At 37.3% G+C, this 21,528-nt stretch overlaps 1 pseudogene across 1 annotated transcript; it reads right to left on the bottom strand.

Moving 5' to 3' along the window:
• Positions 1-387: 387 nt before the first annotated feature.
• On the bottom strand, positions 388-21,526 carry LOC143538324 (proteasome subunit beta type-6-like; annotated as a pseudogene). The gene is made up of 9 exons (XR_013136233.1): positions 21,436-21,526; positions 20,054-20,166; positions 19,605-19,682; positions 1,998-2,056; positions 1,836-1,908; positions 1,623-1,718; positions 1,460-1,536; positions 730-804; positions 388-647 (listed from the first exon to the last, which is right to left on the bottom strand). The product of XR_013136233.1 is annotated as a proteasome subunit beta type-6-like (transcript).
• Between the last annotated feature and the right edge of the window lie 2 nt (positions 21,527-21,528).

Genomic DNA, 21,528 nt, shown 5'->3' with positions numbered 1-21,528 from the left:
TAGCCAAACATATGTGATCGCTTTGATTCAAGATTTTAATTTCAATGAATTCTAAACAGCATAGGGCTTACGATTTTGTAGTATACACTTGTAAAGCGTATTGTTAGGGTGTACACCCGTATAGGGCATTGTACGTTACATACAGTATGTCTGTATAGAGGTACAGGCATACGTATGTTACGATGTTTGTACTATGTATAGAAGTATACAACCAGATACATAGGCTATACACACTGTTGATGGATTCATGTAATGGCCAAAAGGGATGCATGCAACATCTTCCTATGAAAAGGGTTGTTTCTTCGGTCGCACTAATACAAAAGTTGTCGGGTAATCCTTACAGTTATTTATCTAAAATAACTAGTTTTGGTAATCTTTCACATTGAATCTTTATAAATTTAATTGAAAAGGCAACAGAAGTGTTGATAAACCATGTCTAAATCAAACAAGAAACATTGGCATACACTTATAAGATTTGAATCAACATCCAGGTTTTAAATAAATTCACTTCAGACTTAACTAACCATCGGTTCCGGACTTGATGACGAAAGTATATCCAGGAGTGAATTCTGTGGTGCAAGCTCTTCGTGCCACAATGGAAGCTTGTTACCCGGGTAAAAGTTTCGAGTCACACCCTCTGAATTTATCTACACATTACAAAAACATTTTCGATAATAACATCATTATACACAATTACTGTACGGACACAATTAATATGTAAAAACTCACAATTACTGTACGGACAACTCCACCACTAGCACCATCTCGAGCAATCGCAAGAGAAACAGCCTTCACCACCAATTTCTGCAATAACAGAATTAGAAATATAAACTCTACCTTAGTGATTAACGGATATTTGGTTTTCATATATTTTAGAATCTGTATTTATGTAACAATCATCCATATTAGCAGCTATCAAAATCTGATCTTTAGATCCTAACACCATGCCATGTAGGGAAGTAAATGAGCCGAGCCCGCACCTGAAATCGCCTAAGCTTGAGCTCGGCTCAGTGTAGTTTTTTCAATCTCGATATCAGCTTTTTATTATTTATTAATTAATTTATACACATTTTGAACTATTTTATATATGTCACCTAATATATTATATATAATATTTAGTTATTTTTATCATAACTTTATATATAACAATAACTAAAGCAATATATATTGAATACAATTATTATAGTAATAGGCTCGTTTTAGGCTCACGAACCAGCTCAAGCTCCAAAAGTGAAGCTCAAGCCCAGGCTCGTTTTAGGCTCACGAACTAGCTCAAACTCCAAAAGTGAAGCTCAAGCCCAGGCTCATTTGTTAAACAAACTTATTTTAAGGCTCGAGCTCGTTTGATCTTTTAACGAGCTGATCTCGAGTAGCTCACAAGCGGCTTAGCTAGCTTACACCCCTAATGCAATGCAACTAAACTCATAAATACATGCACAAAAGTATGTATAATATGGACCTCTGCTTCATCTTTTGTCATCCCATCTTTCCATTCTTGATCAAAGAAACCATACAAATATTTAAAAACTGGCGTGACTAAGAATAAACATGAAGGTCAAATAAGTCAGTCAACAATGTCAAAATCAAGAAATATGACTTTTATGATCAAATTAAAAACACACCTCCAATTGCAAAAGGTTGCTCTACAATTGTTCCACCAAGAGGGATTCCATATATTTGTCCCATCCACCGACAATCAACCCGGTTTGTATCATGTTCTGCAAAATTATTATTAATACCATTAAGACATAATTTCTAATATGTAAAATAACTTAACAAATAAGCAAATGCTAATAAACATACGATAACAAGTGTCTAATAAAGTGTACACAAACCTTGTTGCTGTATGATAATAATCTGATAAGATTTGCAGCGACTTTAACGGTTGCAGGCTGGCCAAGTTGCATCCTGTATCCAACAACAAATATTTTTTAAGTATACGAATCCAACAATTATAATACGTATAGACTATAATACAAACGCATAAGGTTCCTTACGTGTGTTGATGAAGAAAGTGGCGTACGTAGTAATCGGAAACAAGTTGTGAATCTGCAGCCTGAAAACGCAACAATCATATAAAAGGATTCCATTTGTTGATATCCTAATAAAAAATAACTATATTTTATATTTCAAGATTACATCTTTTAATCATCAGCAAGTAATCCCAGTCCCATATATGTCAGGTACCCGTTACTCATTACAGGTTAGGTTTGCGGGTTTCTGTTAAAAGGTATGCTAGTTTCAGAGTTGGTCAATTCAATATTTTATCTTTTATGTCTGATCTGGTCATAATATTTTCTATTTCGTTTATGAGGTTTTGATATTGGGCTGGATATGTTGGACTCTTGGGCTGGCCACTCCTTTATTTGAAGCCCATTGATGGAGGATGAAGCCGTTGGATACACCTTTGCATCTAGAGATATTTTTTTAGTTGAATTCATTCAATTCTTATAAATGTTCTCTCTCTCAAAAAGTTTCACACCGATGATCTCTTCGTTTCAGATCTAGGACTAGTTTGTGACTTCTTTCTTCTCTTGAGAGATCTATTGTTCTTGGTTTGTATTAGTCTCCTGGTTGTGTTGATCAGAAGAGACAGTTTGTGTTTGGGGATTATTTGAATATCGATCAAGGTTTGTTTATGACATGGTATCAGAGTTGATATGGCTCTGATCCATCGCTCTTCCGCAGTTTAGGTTTTTGTTCTCTGATTCGTGACATTAGGGTTATTTGATCTGAAACCCTAATTTTCTCACTCTTGGCGTTTGGTGCTTGACGATTTAATCACTGTGAGATTGTTCTATTCTTTTTTTAAGTTTACTGCTTATTTCTTATTTGCATTAGGCATTTATTGGCTGGGTTAGGGGGACCAGCGTTGTTGATTGATAATTGGTTGTTTGTTGCATTAGGCATCCTAGGATTACCTGTGCTTGTGTGTTTGACATATTTGTTTGATCTTTCTTGTGTTTTAAAAATGGGTAGTTCTGACGTTGTTAACAATGATACTCTAATAAGTAGACTCGATGTCAGTAATCCCTTATATCTTCATTCAAGTGATTCTAGTGCTTTAACCATTATCAATTTTAAACTAAAAGGTACTGAAAACTATTCAGTTTGGGCTAATTCTATGAAACTGGCTTGATGTGCGGAAAAAAAATATATAAATAAAACACGAATCGCAACTAAGCTTTAAAAACCAAACAACCTATCCTAGTTCACACAAACGGCAAGTGTACCGGTCGCGTATAGCAAAGATCAGGAAAGTCCGGATATCGAACTCGAAGACACGTGAGAACGGCTCAGATTATAAACCCTAATCCAAGTCCAACCTAAAAATATTTAACTGGTTTTATTTTATTTTATTTTATTTTATTTTAATTAATTTAAAACTAACTTACTTAACTTAACGGAACTAACAAGTAAACTTAGCAAAAATTAATGAGGTTTTAACGAATATGGAGAAACGACTACCTAGGCAAGAATCCTATTGACGGTTCAACGGCTAACGGAATTAACTAATCACACGACACCGGGATCTTAAAATAATCAACTAAGGCTCATTAAAGTTCGCTAGATTACCTCTCGGTCTCACCAACTAACCCTAACAAAAAATCAAAGAAGATTGAATAAATGCACTCGGGATAAAGATTACTAAGGTACCCTAATGACGCATCTCCTCTCGGACTCAACGACACAAAACCCGCTTAAAATTGATACTAGCAATTCTAGGGATAAAGGGGTAACAAAATCTAACTCGATCTAAGACACATATTTGCACGCAAAACTAAACCGAACAAGACCAAAACTCGCTCTCGCGCAATTCTAACCTAACCGACTAAAGACGCGAAACAAACTGACTCCCTATTACCTCTAGGTCGCAAGGAAGGTGAAACTATTGAATTTTAATAATTAATTGCACACAAGATTCCTATGATCGCGCTAACCACAAATAGATCAAAAACACCAAGTCTAAGACCTAAACGTAGAACCCTAACCAAACGACACGCCATCAATCAATCAAAGTAATACGCGGAATCACAATCAATAATTATATAAAATCAATATTTTAACACATCAAAGATTAAATTAAATAAAGTTTTTCAATAATAATACGTCGTGTAATTAATTAAAACCAAATAAACCATCAAACAACGTCAATAATCATCTCAACCTAGGTAGTGCTAACAAGTTTAGCCTAACATGATTTTTGGACAGCCGGTATAACTCTTAATAAACATCATAAAACTCAACCAATTCATAATCAAACTCATTCAACAATCAATATTAATCAAGCACAACTCAATCCTTAACTCAATTGCAAAAGCAATGAACTTTAAAGATCAAAATCAATATAGCTAAGAACATAAACAAGAAAGCAAAGTTTATGAGTGTTTTACTATCATATGAGGCTGAAATATGTGATGTAAACCGACCCCTAGCTGCTGTCCTGAGTCACCTTTTGCTTCTTTCTTCCTTCCTTGGCTCAACAAACTTGAAAAAATTATTTGTTATTCCTTGTCCTGGTTGCTGTTTGGTCCGATTGGAAGTAAGTAATAAAGTGGAGTTTTTAAATTGCAATTTTCTATGTTATTGTTGCTGTCCACGGAAGGTAAAAACACAGCCACACAACAACCAAACTCACTTTTGTTTCCTTAAAACAAACCACAACTTTTTGGTTCCCTACTAGCCAACAAAGCCCAACAAAGCAAAGAAACAAACTTTTTTTCTTTTTGATAATTCCGATCGGCCTCCAAGGTTGATGTTCAGGTTTTTCTTTCTTTTTTTTTAAGTTATGATATATAATAACATGTAAGGGTTTCTACTAGTGGGCTTGGGTCGGGCTTCAACTTGGTTCTTCAAGATTTGATCAAAAAGCCCTTTAAGTCTTGCAAAAACTTGGTCCTTTTTCTCTTTAAACATCGTCACCTACACAAAATAATAAACTTTGTAAGATCAAGTTAAAATGAGTTAAAAACATTATTTATTATATAAATAAGTAATAAAAAGATGACAAAATGGTGCAGAAAACGAGTGTGTTTTACAACACATCAAACATCCCCACACTTACGACATTTTCGTCCCTGAAAAAGATATCTACACAGGATCATAACCAAGTGAAAAACAACAAACTCCCAGATTATTTATCATTATTAAAGCACAAGAAACAACTCGACATATTGACCGCGATTGCCGATATTGTTGTCCACTTAAACCCAACCACTAACCAATCAAGCCCCCAATTGCATTAAGCGTTTTAAGTCCAAAATTCAAGGCTACACCTACCCCATCTCAGACAAAGAAAGCTAGAAGAACTAGAGTCGAAGCAAATTTGTTCGACAAATCACCATAAGCCAAGGACTCGTTGATGGTACTAATTAGATGCACTCGGTGAAATTTGATGGATGAATGGTCCTGTGGAGGTCGTACGAGCTATTCCTAAATATTATTGGACTTTGTCCTATAAATTCCTAATTTGATATTTATTGACTAAGAACCTTCGAGCCCCAATAGTGTATCCTCAGAGTCACCATCCCCAAGGTAACACGTAAACTCTAAGTCCCGTCTAGTATGTGCATCTTTGGCCTCTTTTACTAACTTTAAAGAATGCTCATTTGGCATTTTACAATACATAACTTTCTTCACAAGCATTTTGCTTTTCTTGAACAACTTTGGATAATACAATACATAACAAACTTTCAAAACATATTTTTTTTTCTCTGTTTTTTTTTCTTTTTTTTTTCAATCTTTTATATCACCCTAAAATATATAACTATTTCTAAGCTCGTAATAAGATGGACATATGGTGTATGCTGGTTTGAGTGCATTTAGTTCTTACCATCTCAAAGTTTTCAGATTATGGTAATCCTCCCTAAGCATCGAAATTCGGTTTCACCGTTTTTAAATTATTATATATATAAAAAAACATGCTAAAGAGGACTATCAAAGCTAGTTGTGCCTACCGACACATCCCAAATCAGATATGCAAACCATCCCCTTTTTTTATTATTATATTATATTTTTCAAAAGTTCCGAGAGTTCGTTAACACATTGGTAATAATATCATTTCATGCTTAACGTAGAAGAAAAACCATTTTCAAGGGACATTTTTCTTTAAAACTTTTGTTTTATTTTTTTATTTAAAACATTTTTTTTTAAGTTTAGTCGCCCCTGCCGCTTTCAGTTTTCGGGTGAATGGCTATCCCGTACATCTACAGGTAGAAAACAATACCAAACATATACAAGTATATGTCCCTCGAACTTAAGTAATCGACATATTTTTCAGCGAAAGAACAAAACAAATTTTTTTTTTCATAAATTTTTTTTCCTACAACTAAGTAAAATAAATTCCCATCCCGACACTTAGAACGAAATCGTTCTCGATGAGAACAAGGAAAAGAAATACAATAAAATTAAAAATAAAACTTAAAATTTTTTAAAATAAAATAGAGAACGGGTTACTCCCCTGGTTTATATGCAGAATCTTCACCAGCTTTGTATGAATTGAACGACCGTATATCATTTCATTCGCGGCCGCAACCTCGGGAGAACCAGTTCCAAAACGCCATCAGAGCTATCATGCGAATAATGATACCTGAAATAACTCAAACTCGCTCGCATGTAGCGGCGCACAAAACAGAAAGCAAAAACATAATAAATAAACATATTTTTTTTGTTTTTGATTTTTTGAATTCTTTTTTTTTTATTTTTAATTTTTTAATTTTGATTTTTTTTACTAAAAAAAATAAAATAAATAAGACAAATAATAAAGAAAATCATGATACACACTCTACAACTCGGGCTGTTTCCCGAGTGATGCATCCAACACGTCTATGCCTCGGTGAATGAATCAAGGTAGAACACCTCGACTGTCTGATCTGCTACCGGCTCTCCTATGTAGTGCTTCAACCTCTGACCGTTCACCTTAAACTTCCCGCTTTTGTCTTCAATCTCAATTGTGCCATACGGGAATACCTCAGTAATGGTGAACGAGCCTGACCATCGGGAATTCAGCTTTCCCGGAAATAATCGTAATCGGTAATTATATAGTAAAACCCGATCCCCACATTTGAACTGTTTATCACCTCTCAACTTCCTATCATGCAGCTCTTTGGTGTTCAGCTTATAATTGTACGAGTGTGCATATGCATGATCGCGAAGTTCCTCTAACTCATGTAACTGATGGAAACGATTCTCACCCGCGGATGAAAGATCGAGGTTAACTGTTTGAAGTGCCCATGAAGCACTATGCTCTAACTCAACAGGTAGATGGCAGGTTTTCCCATAAATCATCCGAAACGGTGTGGAACCGGTCGGAGTTTTGTACGCTGTACAGAAAGCCCACAAAGCATAATCTAATTTGTCGGACCAATCCTTTCGGTTTAGCCCAACCGTCTTCTCAAGAATGCGTTTAATGTCCCGGTTACTCACCTCCACCTGTCCACTGGTCTGTGGGTAGTAGGCAGTCGCAAGCCGATAGGTGACCCCATAGCGTTGCAACACCTTCTCCATCTGCGCGTTGCAGAAGTGAGTACCTCGATCGCTGATCAAGGCTTTCGGTACACCAAAACAAGAGAAAAGATTTTTCAGAAATCTCACTACAACTCGGCAGTCGTTAGTAGGCAGGGCTCTGGCCTCGACCCACTTGGATACGTAATCAACTGCCACAAGTATGTACTTGTTCCCTTTAGAAGACGGGAACGGGCCCATAAAATCAATACCCCAAATGTCAAAAACCTTGCAAACCTGAATAGCATTTTTGGGCATCTCATTTCGGGATGAGATGTTACCGATACGCTGACATCGGTCACAGCTTTTTATGAACTCATGAGCATCTTTGAAAATCGAAGGCCAATAGAATCCTGAATCGAATACCTTCTTAGCAGTAAGACCAACACCATGGTGACCTCCTGTCGGTCCCTCATGACAGTGGCTCAAAATCCGCCACCCTTCTTCAACATCCACACATCTCCCCACCAACTGATCAGCACCTATGCGAAAAAGAAACGGGTCGTCCCAGATGTAGAACTTTACTTCAGCAAAGAATTTCTTCTTTTGCTGGTGAGACATCTTCCTAGGGAGGGAACCATCGACGAGGAAGTTTGCGATATCAGCAAACCATGGGTAACCGTCATCCTGGGCTTTGACAAACATGAGATTCTCTATTGGGAAATGGTCATTGATCATGACCCCAGCATCTCCAATCTTGTCTCTCTCAAGACGTGACAAGTGATCAGCCGCTACATTCTCGGCCCCCTTTTTATCATGGATTTCAATGTCAAACTCCTGAAGCAGCAGAATCCATAGGATGAGACGTGGTTTAGCATCCTGCTTGCTAAAAAGATAACGAATGGCAACATGATCCGTGTAGACGATTGTTTTGGACTAAACAAGATATGACCTAAACTTATCGAATGCAAACACTACAGCTAACAACTCTTTCTCGGTGGTAGTGTAATTCTCCTGAGCATTGTTTAGGGTCCGGCTCGCATAGTAGATCGGGTGAAAGTGCTTCTCCTTACGCTGTCCAAGCACTGCTCCAACGGCATAGTCGCTGGCGTCGCACATCAATTCAAATGGCAAAGACCAGTCGTGAGCAATCATGATCGGAGCGTTAACGAGTTTGTCTTTTAGAAGATCAAACGCCTCGATACACTGTTCAGATAAGACAAATGGAGCGTCTTTCTCTAGTAGCTTGGTCACCGGTCTCGCAATTTTCGAGAAATCTTTAATAACCTGGCGATAGAAACCTGCATGACCTAAGAAGCTACGGATGGATCTTACAGACGTGGGTGGGGGAAGATTAGAAATGGTTTCAATTTTATCTCGATCGACCTCGATCCCCGCACTCGATATCCTATGTCCTAGAACAATGCCCTCGCGTACCATGAAGTGACACTTCTCCCAGTTGAGGACTAGGTTGGTGTCGACGCAACGAGCCATCATCCTATCAAGGTTGGAAAGAAAATGATTGGAAGAATTCCTGAAGACAGAAAAATCGTCCATGAAGACCTCCATGGAATCCTCAATCATGTCGTGAAAGATCACCACCATACATCGTTGGAAAGTAGCTGGAGCGTTACAGAGTCCAAAGGGCATGCGTTTATAGGCAAATGTGCCGTAGGGGCAGGTGAATGTTTTTTCCTCTTGATTATCGGCAGATATCAGGATTTGGAAATACCCGGAGAAACCATCCAGAAAACAGTAGTATTGCTGACTCGCCAAACGCTCAAGCATATGATCAATGAAGGGTAGAGAAAAGTGATATTTCCTAGTGGCATCGTTCAGTCTGCGGTAGTCGATTCATACTCTCCAACCGGTCACGGTCCTGGTGGGAATAAGCTCGTCCCTTTCATTGGTGACGACAGTCATGCCACCCTTCTTCGGAACCACTTGGACCGGACTCACCCAGGCGCTATCAGAGATGGGAAAAATGATTCCCGCATCAAGGAGTTTGATGATTTCTTTCTTAACGACCTCTAGCATTTTCGGATTAAGCCTCTGTTGAGGCTGAACGACGGATTTAAAGTTATCCTCCATGAGGATTTTATGAGTACAGAAGGAGGGGTTAATCCCTTTGATGTCGATAATCTTCCACGCTATCGCCTCCTTATGCGCTTTCAGCACCTTCAACAACTTCAACTTCTCGACCTCTGTCAAGGCAGACGCGATGATGAAGGGTAGCTTCCTCTCTTCGTCCAGAAATGCATACTCCAAATGATCGGGTAGATCCTTAAGCTCTAAGGAAAGAGGAGGGCTCTCAACAGAAGGCCGGTCTCTCGGATCATCTCACACGATCTCAACAACTGACTCTGAATCTAGGGGTGGTGACATGGTGTCATCCATCAATGGTTAGTGGTCATGGCAACCATCTCGACCTCTGAAATCTCCCTATCGAGGATCTGTGGGTCCAAGGTAGGTCCTCCACAGATGTCATTGAAAAACTCCAGCACATGCGATACGATGGTGTCAACGAAATACAGGGAGTCGTCCGCCGACTTGGGGTGCTTAAGTGACTGTCTTACGTCAAAGGTGACGTTATCATCCCCAACACTCAAAATCAGTTTGCCCTCACGGACGTCGATCAACGCCTGTGCGGTGGCAAGGAATGGTCGGCCTAAAATGAGTGGGATACTATCATCCTCATTCATATCCAGAATGACAAAGTCCACCGGGAAGATGAACTTGTCGATACGAACAAGCATGTTCTCGACCACCCCTCGCGGGTATTTCAAGGAACGATCGGCAAGTTGGATACTCATTCGGGTTGGCCTCGGTTCGCCAAGACCCAACTTACTGAACACAGAATACGGCATGAGATTGATGCTGGCCCCATGGTCGGCCAAAGCATGTCGAACCGTATCGTCACCTAAGATGCAGGGAATCGTAAAACTCCCAGGATCGGCCATCTTTTTAGGCAACTTGCTCTGCAATACTGCAAAGCACCCAACACTTAACGGAATAGAAGAGACCTCAGCTAGCTTCTCCTTATTGGAAAGAATGTCCTTGAGGAATTTGGCATATTTGGGCATCTGAGTGAGTGCCTCAAGGAAAGGAATGTTCAGGTGAAGCTGCTTGAGAAGTTCAACGAACTTGGAGTTTTGCTCCTCGTCTCTGTCCGATCGGAGTCTCCCAGGATAAGGCAATTTGGGTTTATAGACTCTCAGAGGTGGGTTTGAGGATGATGATGAAGGTATATCGGCCGGCTTCGTACTCGCTGGAATAGTCTGCTGGTGTGCCTCGGCCGGAGGAGGCTTCATCTGGATCTCCTCGTCCACCTGCTCCTCTTCATCAACCGCAGGTGTGACAACTTTCGAAGGATTAACCTCTCTTTCTCTTCTCGCATCGCTCCTAGTAGTCACTGCTTTGGCGAACCCTCTTGGATTTTTCTCGGTATTACTCGGTAGTGAACCTGGTGCTCTCTCAGATAACAGGCTGGAAATCTCTCCAACGTGAATCTCAAGATTAGCTAGAGACATGGCTTGGTTCTTTAGCATAGCATCGTAATCTGCAAATTTCGCCTCATTTGTCACTCGGTTCCTCTCGTCTCGCTTTAACAGCTCAGCCATCATCTCTTCTAGTGAGGCTTTCTTCTCGTTTATCCTCACTTGTTCCGAACTTTCCTGACCTGAACTCCCCTGCCTGAATAAATTCTATCGACGCTAGTTTTGGTATTGGGCTTGGTAGCCACTGGCTTGTCCCCCACGATAGTTATTCTGATTTCTCTAGCCAGTGTTCCCGCCGAATGCGGGGTTTTGATATCTCAAGGGGTTGTTGACGAAGTCAACCTCCTCTGGATTGCTACCTGGATTAACAGGACAGTCAATGGTGTCGTAACCCCCTCGGCAAACCTCACACTTCGCGACGCTCTTAACGGTAAGAACTCTAACGAGTTTGGTCAAAGCATCAATCTGCGCCTGCATGCTAGTGCTCGAATCGACCTGAAGTACTCCTCTCGATGACGTGGAAGAATTTTTGCCCTCGTGCCCCTCGTAGCTCGCTGCTAGATCATCAAAAAGGACGATGCACTCATCGGGATCTTTGTTCTTAAGGAGGTTCCCATTAGCAGTTGGTTCAACCTCTCTCACGTGCTGTGTGGCTCCATTGTAGAATTTCTCGATGAGCATCCACTTGTCTAAACCATGATGAGGACAACTAAGAAGGAGGTCCTTGAATCTTTCCCAAACTTCCCCGAAAGACTCGTCGGACCTCATGCGGAAGGAACAAATCTCCTCACGGAGTCGAGCAGATTTAGATGGCGGAAAGGATTTGGTCATGAATTTCTCTTGAAGGCCCGCCCAAGTGGTGATTGATCCTGCAGGTAGTGACTTAAGCCATTTGTAGGCTTTGCCGGTAAGTGAGAAGGGGAAATGACGGAGATAGATGGCTTCATCGTTCATGTTGCCGATATTGAAAGTTTCGCAGATTTGAACAAACATGTCGATGTGGTTTGAAGGATCTTCGCTCTCTAGCCCTTCGAATTGGAGTGCGGTTTTGATGAGTTGCATGACGTGGGCAGGAATGGACCAGTTGCCAGCGACAGCACCGTTCGATAAAGTGATGCTTGAATGAGGATTCGTTGTCGGCCTACCATAGTCAGCTACTACTCTCCTAGGCGGTTGGTCACCCATGTTCCTATCCCTAAAAGATGCGGAAGAAATAGAAGTAGAAGAAGAATCAGAACCTGTCGGTGAAACAAAACGCTCTCTCTCGTGTTGGACTTTCTCGGTAACGTCAGACGTTTCAAGCTTCGAAGGTCCTTGTGAGCGGGTATGACGCATATGACTATTGAGAAAAACTAAAATTAACTAAGCTAAAATTAAACTAAAAAGCTAAAATTAACAAATAAAAGCAAATAAACAAGTAAAAAGAAAACAGGTAAGTCCCCAAATTCGGGTCGTTCTCTAATCGCCTCAGACCGTGTCCCCGGGTAACGGCGCCAAAAACATGATGTGCGAAAAAATATGTATATAAATAAAACACGAATCGCAACTAAGATTTAAAAACCAAACAACATATCCTAGTTCACACAAAAGGCAAGTGTGTCGGTCGCGTATAGCAAAGATCAGGAAAGTCTGGATATCGAACTCGAAGACATGTGAGAACGGCTCAGATTATAAACCCTAATCCAAGTCCTACCTAAAAATATTTAATTGATTTGATTTTATTTTATTTTATTTTAATTAATTTAAAACTAACTTACTTAACTTAATGGAACTAACAAGAAAACTTTGCAAAAATTAATGAGGTTTTAACGAATATGGAGAAACGACTACCTAGGCAAGAATCCTATTGACGGTTCAACGGCTAACGGAATTAACTAATCACACGACACCGGGATCTTAAAATAATCAACTAAGGCTCATTAAAGTTCGCTAGATTACCTCTCGGTCTCACCAACTAACCCTAACAAAAAATCAAAGAAGATTGAATAAATGCACTCGGGATAAAGATTACTAAGGTACCCTAATGACGCATCTCCTCTCGGACTCAACGACACAAAACCCGCTTAAAATTGATACTAGCAATTCTAGGGATAAAGGGGTAACAAAATCTAACTCGATCTAAGACACATATTTGCACGCAAAACTAAACCGAACAAGACCAAAACTCGCTCTCGCGCAATTCTAACCTAACCGACTAAAGACGCGAAACAAACTGACTCCCTATTACCTCTAGGTCGCAAGGAAGGTGAAACTATTGAATTTTAATAATTAATTGCACACAAGATTCCTATGATCGCGCTAACCACAAATAGATCAAAAACACCAAGTCTAAGACCTAAACGTAGAACCCTAACCAAACGACACGCCATCAATCAATCAAAGTAATACGCGGAATCACAATCAATAATTATATAAAATCAATATTTTAACACATCAAAGATTAAATTAAATAAAGTTTTTCAATAATAATACGTCGTGTAATTAATTAAAACCAAATAAACCATCAAACAACGTCAATAATCATCTCAACCTAGGTAGTGCTAACAAGTTTAGCCTAACATGATTTTTGGACAGCCGGTATAACTCTTAATAAACATCATAAAACTCAACCAATTCATAATCAAACTCATTCAACAATCAATATTAATCAAGCACAACTCAATCCTTAACTCAATTGCAAAAGCAATGAACTTTAAAGATCAAAATCAATATAGCTAAGAACATAAACAAGAAAGCAAAGTTTATGAGTGTTTTACTATCATATGAGGCTGAAATATGTGATGTAAACCGACCCCTAGCTGCTGTCCCGAGTCACCTTTTGCTTCTTTCTTCCTTCCTTGGCTCAACAAACTTGCAAAAATTATTTGTTATTCCTTGTCCTGGTTGCTGTTTGGTCCGATTGGAAGTAAGTAATAAAGTGGAGTTTTTAAATTGCAATTTTCTATGTTATTGTTGCTGTCCACGGAAGGTAAAAACACAGCCACACAACAACCAAACTCACTTTTGTTTCCTTAAAACAAACCACAACTTTTTGGTTCCCTACTAGCCAACAAAGCCCAACAAAGCAAAGAAACAAACTTTTTTTCTTTTTGATAATTCCGATCGGCCTCCAAGGTTGATGTTCAGGTTTTTCTTTCTTTTTTTTTAAGTTATGATATATAATAACATGTAAGGGTTTCTACTAGTGGTTTGGGTCGGGCTTCAACTTGGTTCTTCAAGATTTGATCAAAAAGCCCTTTAAGTCTTGCAAAAACTCGGTCCTTTTTCTCTTTAAACATCGTCACCTACACAAAATAATAAACTTTGTAAGATCAAGTTAAAATGAGTTAAAAACATTATTTATTATATAAATAAGTAATAAAAAGATGACAAAATGGTGCAGAAAACGAGTGTGTTTTACAACACATTATGGCTTTGCAAGTTAAAAACAAGTATGGTTTTGTAACTGGATTATGTGTTAAACCTACAGATGATGTTGTTTTAGCAAGTCAGTGGGATAGATGTAATGCTATAGTTCTCACTTGGATTTTAAATTCTATAAGTGAGGATCTATACGTAGGACAAGTCTATTCCCAACTTGCTGTTGAGGTTTGGGAAGACTTGAAGGAAACCTATGACAAGGTGGATGGGTCTATGATCTTTAATCTGTATCAGAAGATCAATGGGCTTGCCCAAAATGGTACTCCTGTTGCAGATTATTATCACAAACTCAACACCATGTGGAAGCAGTTTGATTCCATGGTTCAGCTTCCTTCGTGTTCTTGTCAAGCTTCGAAGAGTTTTAATGATTTTAACCATTTAATCAAACTTATGCAATTTCTTATGGTATTAGATGACGTCTATCAGCCTATTAGAAGTAACTTGTTGACGAGAGAACCTCTCCCTACTGTTAAAGATGTTTTTTCTATTGTGTCTAGGGAAGAGTCACATAGAAATTCAAATGGTTCTTTTAAAAGTCAAGTTCAAAATGTAGGGTTTGTTTCTAAAACTAATCAAAACTTTGATAATAAGAATAAGTTTATTAGAGGACCTAATCCAAACCTTAAATGTTCATATTGCAAAAAGATAGGTCATACAGTAGAAAGATGTTTTGAATTAGTTGGGTACCCTCAAAGTTCTAGACCTAAGGGGGCACCCAAGTCTAATGCTGCTAATTGTGTTTCTGGTAAAAATGTGTCGTCTTCTAATGCCTCTCCTAGTTCGCTTACTCCTGAGCAAGTGACTATATTGTTAGGGTTGTTGAATGAAAGGTCGAGTGAAGAGCAGCAAGGAGGAAATGTAGGAGGTAATCTTTTAAGTTGTTTTTCTAATTCTATTTTCTTTAAAAATATTTTTTCCTTCAATAGCAGTCATGAGAAGTCAACCGAATATGATTGGATCATAGATTCTGGAGCTAACTAGCATATGGTAAATAGTGATAAACAGATTTTTAATCCAATTGATGTTTCCGAATATAAGATAAGTGTTAAACAACCTAATGGGTCAACTGCCTAGGTAATTAAAATTGGAAGTATAAGGTTAAATAATAGTGTGATTTTAAATGATGTGTTCGTTGTTCCAGAATACCATGTCAATCTCTTGTCGGTCTATAAACTTGCTAAAGATAATCATTTTTCTGTCACCTTTAATGAAGAAAATTGTTTTATTCAGGATTCACTCACAAAGAAAACCCTGGTGACTGGTAGTCAAATAGATGGGTTATATCTCTGTGGTGATAACACTAAGTCGTTAAAGGTTTGTTTTAATAGCTATGATCAAATTAATCTCTGGCATGTTAGATTAGGACACCCTGCTAATCAAGTTTTAGATGTTTTAAAACATGATCTAGGCCTAAAAGTGATTAATGAAACTATTCCTTATGATGTGTGTCACCAAAGCAAAACAACATTGTGAACCATTTCCTTTAAGTGATCACAAATCACTCAAAGTTGGAGAGTTGGTTCATCTTGATGTTTGAGGCCCTTATAGGGTTAAAAGTAAAGAAGGCTTTAGGTATTTCTTGACTGTTGTTGATGATTTCTCTAGAGCTGTCTGGGTGTATCTTTTAAAAGATAAATCACAAGTTTTTTCCAACATTGAAATGTTTTGTAATCTGCTTGAAAATCAATTTGAAACTACAATTAAGATCTTTAGGTCTGATAATGGTACTGAATTTGTTAATAATCAAGTTCAAGAGTTTTTTAAGAAAAAGGGAATTATTCATCAAACCTCTTGTACTCATACAACGCAGCAAAATGGTATAGTTGAGAGGAAACATCGACACTTGTTAAATGTGGCTAGGTCTTTGTTATTTGAAGGTGGTGTCTCTTTGAGTTTTTGGTCCGAATGTGTTCTAACTGCAACTTACTTGATTAACAGGACTCCCTCTTCTGTTTTGAATGGTAGATCTCCATATGAAAAACTGTTTGGATTTAAACCCTCTTTACTGCATTTACGTAGCTTTGGTTGTTTGTGTTTTTATACATTATTAAATAATATGGATAAATTTGAAAAACGAGCAGAAAAGTGTGTGTTTTTGGGATATTCGTTTAATAAAAAAGGTTACAAGTTATGGAACATTGAGACAAAACAAGTTGTATTTTCTAGAGATGTTAAATTTTATGAGTCAGTGTTTCCTTTTAAAGATAAAACTTTTCTTAAAATTTTTGATGATCATTCTGATACCTCTACTAATAATCTGAATTTTTTTGATAAGTTTGACGGTGACAACCAAAGTAACCTAAATGTAGAAATTCCCAATGATGAGGAGGGAGGAGTTTCTAGAAACATCAGTTCTGATCAGCCACCTGAGTGTAGTTCCCGAAATTCTGGCGAGGTTGAAGGGGTTCTGCAGCCTGACATTTTGGAGAATTATGCCAGTGAGGTAGATGGAACTGGTGTTATAAATGATGAAACAATTCAATCTGAGGGTAATAATGACATGTATCCACAACGGTTAGAAGATCTACTAGGAGTTTTAGTTTACCAAAAAGTTGCATGATTTTATAATTGAGGGCAAAGTTAAGTATGGTTTAGAAAAGGTTCTAAACTATTCCAACTTAAATAAGGAAAATTTTTGTCTTGTTTCTATGTTAAACAAAAGTTTTGAACCTAAGAATTACACTGAAGCGGTTAGTGATACTAATTGGGTTATAGCAATGAATGAGGAAATGACAGCCTTGAATAGGAATAATACTTGGGAATTGGTTGATCTTCCAAGTGGTAGAAAGCCTATAGGTTGTAAGTGGGTGTATAAAATAAAATATGCATCCACAAGAGAGGTAGAGAGGTATAAGGCCAGACTTGTTGCTAAAGGATTTAGTCAGAGAGAAGGAATCGATTTTGATGAGACCTTCTCTCCTGTTGTCAAAATGATAACTGTTAGATGTATAATTAGTCTTGCTGCTTCTAAAAACTGGTCATTATATCAGCTGGATATTAACAATGCTTTCCTTTATGGTGATTTAAATGAATACGTGTATATGACCTTACCTGAAGGTTACTTTTCTAGAAATGAGTCCAAAGTTTGTAAGTTGAAAAAATCTCTATATGGTCTTAAACAAGCACCAAGAATGTGGAATGAAAAATTAGTTAGTGTCTTGTTAGATATAGGGTTTAGTCAAAGTAAAAGTGATTGCTCTTTGTTTGTTAAAAGTACAAATGATGTTTTTATTGTGTTGCTTGTGTATGTTGATGATATAGTCATCACTGGTAATAGTGATACTGAAATTGAATCTGTTAAAAGTTTGTTAAAAACTAAGTTTCTGATTAAGGATTTGGGTTTACTAAAATATTTTTTGGGAATTGAAGTCTTAAAAACTGATTTTGGATATTGTCTTTCTCAAAGAAAATATTGTGTCGAACTTTTGAAAGAATTTGGTTTAACTGGATCTAAACCAGTTAATGTTCCCTTGGAACAAAATTTTGTTTTGAACAAAGAGTCAGGTGAATTGTTAATGAATATTTCCGAGTTTCAAAAATTAATTGGGAAATTAATTTACCTTTCCCATACTAGACCTGATATTGCATATGTTGTACAATATCTTAGTCAGTTTATGCATAGTCCTACAAGTGTTCACTTGAGGCTTGCTTAAGGCTGCTAAGGTATTTAAAGAAATCACCAGGAAAGGGTGTTTTAATCACTGCAAGTGATAATCTAGACATTTCTGTCTTTACGGATTCAGATTGGGCCAAGTGCTTGATCACTCGGAGATCGGTGACCGGATATTGTGTGTTTCTTGGAAAATCTTTGATTTCATGGAAAAGTAAAAAACAAAGTACCGTGTCTCGGTCTTCAGCTGAAGCTGAATATCGAGAAATGTGTTCAGCTACTGGTGAGGTAATCTGGTTGTTAAATCTGATGAAGGAATTAGGAGTGCAAGTTAAGTTGCCTGTAAAAATGGTGTGTGATAACTCTGCAGCCATTTCAATAACTTCTAATCCGGTTTTCCATGACCGAACGAAACATTTTGAAGTGGATCTCTTTTATTTAAGAGAAAGGGTGGCTGCTGGTACTATTAAGATTCAGAAAATAGGTTCAAATGATCAACAAGCTGACATTTTTACCAAAGGTTTGTTTCCCTCTCATCATAATAAAATTTGTGATTTGTTAGGTTTAGTTGATGTGTTTAAATATTGAATTGGGGGGGGGGGGGGGGGGTGTTAAAAGGTATGCTAGTTTTAGAGTTGGTCAATTCAATATTTATCTTTTATATTTGATCTGGTCATAATATTTTCTATTTCGTTTATGAGGTTTTGATATTGGGCTGAATATGTTGGACTCTTGGGCTGGCCACTCCTTTATATGAAGCCCATTTGATGGAGGATGAAGCCGTTGGATACACCTTTGCATCTGGAGATATTTTTTTAGTTGAATTCATTCAAATCTTATAAATGTTCTCTCTCTCAAAAAGTTTCACACCGATGATCTCTTCGTTTCAGATCTAGGACTAGTTTGTGACTTCTTTCTTCTCTTGAGAGATCTATTGTTCTTGGTTTGTATTAGTCTCCTGGTTGTGTTGATCAGAAGAGACATTTTGTATTTGGGGATTATTTGAATATCGATCAGGTTTGTTTATGACAGTTTCCCAACAGGTATCCGATATATACCAATTAATGATATCATATGGTTAAAAAATATACATTACGATTCTCATTACACGAAACGCAGTCTTAAACCAAACAGATTTGATGCATTTGTTAAAAGTTCAAATTATAACAACTTCACATTGCCATTTATTATATATTTTGGACTCCATAATAGAAAATGTTTATATATTCGGACAGATCATTAAAATCGGACACTCTACTGGCTCAACCTGTCCGACTCAAACCAGGCGCTCTACTGGTTCAACCTATCCAATTCGAACCAGACACTCTAGTAGTTCACTAGCCCGGGTCGGACTGTTGAACTGGACTTAAGATACACACAAAATATAAAAAGATTGTTCTAATCTCTATTCTCTATATTTGACTAAAATCTTAAATTAGAAACCATATGATAAAAAAAAATTAAATTACATAAAGATGTTAACTGAACAACACAAATACATTATTATACAATTTATCTGTATATATAGCTAGTATAAGTATATAAGACATAAAGTGAAGGGATGTTTAAACATGAAAACTAGTTGTTTTATGATTCAAACAATCAATCTACTTAATTCAATCAGAGAATTGTACCGATCCAGATCGACATAGGTAAACATTATCAGTCAGTTGAGTGATCTTGTCCGAAGCTCTATTCGCCAACGTATAATCCTATATATACAAATTCATATTCCAGTAGATGAATCCAAATTTTAAGAATTTATTAGTCACTTAATACAATCAGAGCTCGGCCACAAGTGAAGTGTCGTGTCGTGTCTACACGACATGAAACATGACCCGAACCCGACACAAAATAGAAACAACTTTCGGGTTGACTAGCACGACCCATTTGAAAAAAAACATTTAAGAAAAACTATTGTAATTATATTTTTATTTATGTTTTAAAACTTCTTTTTTTCAATCTTTGAGACATAATAATATGGGTGGGGTCGGGTTTAGGTTGCACATTTTAAACCCGTCAACTTGTCAATCCGACACAGTTGACACCAATATTGGATAGATAAATGAGAAGGTGTACTTACCGGTGCTGGTGCGAGAATCGGCGCCGAGAATAACGCACCCGCGTAAGTGACGCCGATAATAGTGGTTTCCATTGAGTGTGGTGAGTTGAGATCCTTCATCATTGAATCCATTGCTTCACAAATTTTGAAATTGAACTAATAAGTTTTGTTATAATGTTATTGTTGTTGGAAGAAATAAATAGTGAGTTTTCTTGCACAAAAAGAAGGCATTGTTTTTTTCTATTTTTTTGATAAAAGAATTATTAGCACCTTCACTTATTAGAAATAGCGGAATATACATACATACGTAACATACCCATGTTTTACAATTACAAAACTAGTCCTTAAAGATTAGACATTACAAATTTACATTGCAAGAACTTAGATGTGCCTTGATTTATTCTATCATAAAGGCCAGCGATATGCAATAACGTCCTCGAACATAGCTTACAACTTATATCACGTCGCGTGGGGAGCCGTATGTTACAAGGGATACAATGGGGAGCATTGTGTGGTCATCGCACCTAGGAGAACGGTGAAGGGCGTGGAAAAGTGGACCTTTTCTTTTCTAGTTTAGTTCTCCCTTCTACGGAAACAATTTTATAATCATTTCTTTTAAACTTTAGTATCCGAAAAGAAATAAGTTTTTTTTAATCAAAATCATTGTAAGCACAAAATATAACTTCATATTTTATCACACCTACAATCCTACATAAAATAAAGTTTCATTCTCAAAATTCATGGACTCAAACCCAAACGAACCCTTGTTTACACAACTATTTGATGATGAAAAAAAACTTCAAACCGAATCCCAAACCAATCTCAGCCAAACTCATGTTTCATGTCTCCCTTCTTGAAACATGGCTGGTCCAACTAATGTTAGCCATGCGAACCGAGCCAATCAACGAAGGGTTCGTTTTTTCATCCGACCGGCAAGTCTAGCTTTTTCATTCAACACCCTTAAATTAAGATAGTAGAGTATCATAAATATGTAGGGTCTGTATCAAATACAAATGATTTTTATTGTGAGAAGTGAACAAATAACTAGAGTAATTATGTTAACACTAGAATAATTATTATTATTACACTATAATACTTTTTATAACATAATTACTCTAATTCAAAACTATAGTTACTCTAGTTATTTGTATGTTTTGTATATTAGTTTTATTTATACCGGATCTCATTCTATATACTATCATTCTTAAATACGATTATAATAAACACTAAATCCATAATATTGTAATAAAAATTGAAGGTTGTCCATATAATTCTGATGAAAATCCTTGCATGATCCAATTATACCTCTTGTTGTTGATACAATCTTATTTCTTTCAATCTCCCTAAAATCTCTCATTTTTCTCTTTCCAAAAAATCTTGCCTTTGTTCATGCCCTCAAGAACCCATTTGATCATCTTCAATCACATTATTTCTCTGCCCACCAAAACCACCCATCGTTAAACCTCCATGTACCGGTGGGTCAGCCTCCGTCATTG

This window comes from Bidens hawaiensis, unplaced genomic scaffold (genome assembly GCF_021521415.1).
Source record: "Bidens hawaiensis isolate Kalapana, Puna unplaced genomic scaffold, B.hawaiensis_p1.1 tig00011607_1, whole genome shotgun sequence".
Taxonomy (NCBI): domain Eukaryota; kingdom Viridiplantae; phylum Streptophyta; class Magnoliopsida; order Asterales; family Asteraceae; genus Bidens; species Bidens hawaiensis.
The sequence above is the reverse complement of the archived record's forward strand: the minus strand, read 5'-3'. Positions and strand labels throughout refer to the sequence as shown.